Source organism: Haemaphysalis longicornis, unplaced genomic scaffold (assembly GCF_048455015.1).
Source record: "Haemaphysalis longicornis isolate Haplotype H1 unplaced genomic scaffold, Haemaphysalis longicornis Haplotype H1 scaffold_12, whole genome shotgun sequence".
NCBI classification, from domain to species: Eukaryota; Metazoa; Arthropoda; class Arachnida; order Ixodida; family Ixodidae; genus Haemaphysalis; species Haemaphysalis longicornis.
The window spans coordinates 109,892,057-109,895,372 of NW_027526225.1; the positions used below are offsets into that span (position 1 = coordinate 109,892,057).

A 3,316-nucleotide genomic window follows, 5' to 3' on the forward strand; every position below is an offset into this window, starting at 1 on the left:
CCTCATGATTTGAGGGATATTCCTCAAGATTTGAGGAATATTTCCCTCAAACATATTATGCCCATTTAGTGAGAGTTTCTTCCGTACCAATAATGAACTCACGTTTGCCGATATCGCGAATATCATGAAGTCCGTGGCAACAACATAGCCATGTCCGCTTTGAAAGAGGAGGAAAGTAACGTAAGCACGACCATCGTCGTCTAGACTTGGCACACATACGACATATGGCTGGGGCAACTTCAGGGTGTGATCATTGCGCGGGAAATACAAAAAAGGCACGTTTTGCCGACAATTTTCAGGGGTGCGATCATGACACGAGTGCGATCATTATGCGAGTAAGTATACGGTACTGGTCTTGCACGTAAACTCCTGAAGTGACATATTATGCCGTCGAGGAAAAAATACCAGGAAGTCCCAAAACTGGGCTCAGTCTATAATAACTTTTTCGGGAAGACATAAGCGGTTACTATGTCAACGGCAGGATAACGAGAAAAAAAATCTGACGCGACGCGAGTGGGGAGCCCAAACGGAGCTGTTTTTCCCCCTACAAGTTCACTACTTAGACTATGCCCAGGAATAAATTATTTTGCCAGCATCAATGCGCTACATACATGATGCAACTGCTTAAATGGCTATCAATGAAAACTGCTCATGAATTCCCGCTTCAACGTCCAGCAGAGTGGCGCAGTGGAAGCGTGCTGGGCCCATAACCCAGAGGTCCGTGGATCGAAACCACGCTCTGCTACGTTTTCTTTTTTTTTTTTTTTTTGTATGGCGATACGGCGATAGTAGCTGCGCCTACCCACATGAAATGCGCCGAAACTTCGCAGAAAGAAATGGGTATGACAAGTATTAAGTGGTGTACCAAAAAACGACGTTTAACACCTTCGTGGGAACGTATACATATCTAAACCCGCGTTTCCAGAGGTATACCTGGCTGGAAGGACCCTTGGATTGTCTGCGACGCTGTACAGTTACGTGTATATACGGATATCAGTACGTTCATGCTGCTATGCAACGTGCTTCAGTTACGTAAATTTCGAAATCGGATCGTGACGCAACATCATTGGGTAACTTCTCCTAGGAACACCGCGGGGCGACGATTGCAGTCTCATGTCCGGGACCACCAAAAAAAAAAAAAAAGATAACTTTGACAGAGACCCCCGAGGTGCATCCGTTCAATGATCCGTTATCCATCTGTCTGGTATGACGCGAGCGCCGCTTAGCGGAGAGATGGGGCAAAGCCTCGGGTTTTACGGCTTCGCTGCACTCGGCTTTGCCCGACTGCCGCATCCTGTGTTTGAGGAACGACCGCCGAGACAATCCAGCTGAGACGAAAATGCATTTCTTGCAGTCGCTGCTTCCGCCGTAGGCGCTTTGTGGGGAAGAAGAATGAAGTTCGTCTCGAAGAGCTTGAACTATGGGTGTGTAAACAAAAGCAAAGCGCTACACGGCGGATTCACGGTTGCCTAAAAGCCTCGCGTTATCCGTTTCTTCAGGCTTGAAAACCAAGCTGTCGCGACCGTCCCACGGCGGCGCCAAAAGCGAATCCAGACGCGCGCTAGCGATTTATACCGAGGAAGAAGCGGTGAACGGGATTGCTATGTCTCGTTTTGTCTCGCGGCGAGGAAAACGTTGAAATGATAAAGAATCGGGAGAGTTGCAGTGCGTGTGCTAGAAGCGGGGGAAGGGGAAAGTTCCTGACGCATTCGGGGCGTTTCTGACGGTTTCTCAAAATGCGACACCGTTTGACACTTGGCCGGCGAAGACCCTTTTATTCCGCACGATTGACCCGATTTTCTCAATGTGGCAAACATTTCAAAGCGGAGGCACTTTCGAAGGAATGCGTATATACACCGAGCAGAGCAGAGCATCCTGTTCACGATGACACAGAAGCGGTGGCTGCGTTTTGGCGATCTCGCGTATTGATCGAGTCCCCGCCACATGACCGATGCATTAGCACGTGCAGACGGGGATTGTGTTCAGCTAACGGTTGATGTAAGGGTAGGGCTTAGCCTACGTTTCTTTCTCTCCTTTCTTGCAGTTTTGTCTGTTATACGAAACACGGTGTCTAGAGTCCCGTGCGACGGCACTCTAGCTGATCGCTAAAGGCATGGTTAGAATGCCGTCCGGTGACATTCAAATATTTAAGACTAGGCCAGCACCGGCCAAAGCGTCTGTCGTTGTCGCGCAGAGCAGTAGTTCTCAACCGTGAGTGAGTTGGGGACCCCTTTCGGGTTTGCAAAAGTGATGGTGTGTCATAATGTCAAATAATTTGCCCTTGCAGCTAAAGACCTCAACATGCTTATAAATGTCGTCCTTTTGTGTCTGAGTTTTATGCCGATGTGTGCGGTAGTATCAAATCTCGCTCTTGCAGCTTAAAGTCACCGAAACACTTACGTGCTGCCCTTTGTGTGTCCGGCTTTACCGCATACCTGAAATGTTGTGGAAGAAAGTCAACGTGAAGCTTGCGCTACACCAAAAAATTTAACGTGCGAAAATTTAACGCAGCGAAGCCACCTTTGTGCATTGCCAGCAAGGTTTTGCAAAAAAAGGAGAACAAATAGGGGGGCGGGGGGAGAGGAGTTTCGAGCAGGGCTTCGCGAACCCCTGAAATGCCTTCACGCACCCCCATTTGACAACTGGCGTTGAGGATCCTTTTTAGCTTCTTCATCCCAAGGCCAGTGGTTCGAGACCTCGGTTGTTGTTGTTGTTTTTCATCTTTAAAATGAATTTTAATTTTTATGGCTTAGGTTAGTTTTGGTGCTTTAAATGATTTCTTTGTGTGCGTTAGGTCATGTTTGTTATGTTTAGGTTAGGTTGCCTATAGCTTTACGTTATCTAGAGCGGTGTAGTGCCAGACGGGGCAATTTTGTTACAAAACGCCGGTGGACGTCGATATAGCGGAGTGCTTATAATACCGTGGCACGGCACTGTAAACAAAACCCATCTTGCCGCACCAATATCATCATCGTCGTCGTCGCCGTCGCCAGTACTGCTACCAATGCCTGTCTTCAAAGCGTGCTACACAGCAATAACGATTATGCTGGGGCAAAGGCTGCCAAATGAAAATACCATCGGGGTGAATTGTCACAGGGTGGCAGGGAAGCAAATGACGGGACAGGAAAGTATCGGTAGACGGGCCAGCCTGCCGAATCACTAACAAGCAATTCGTTATGCGCAAGCATAACACTCAAACGGGTCGAATATGTGTCTAGTCATGGCCATCGCTTCAGCCGGCAGAGCCACTGAAGCCACCGGAGTGGGGCACTGCACCTGTGCGGTGAGAGTGTTGAAGATGACGAGGTAGAGAAAT

At 48.5% G+C, this 3,316-nt stretch overlaps 1 non-coding gene across 1 annotated transcript; it reads left to right on the plus strand.

The window, feature by feature from the left end:
* The first annotated feature begins 673 nt into the window (after positions 1–673).
* Positions 674–745, plus strand: Trnam-cau (transfer RNA methionine (anticodon CAU)). Its single transcript has one exon. It is a non-coding gene; the product is annotated as a tRNA-Met (tRNA).
* The last annotated feature ends 2,571 nt before the right edge of the window (positions 746–3,316 follow it).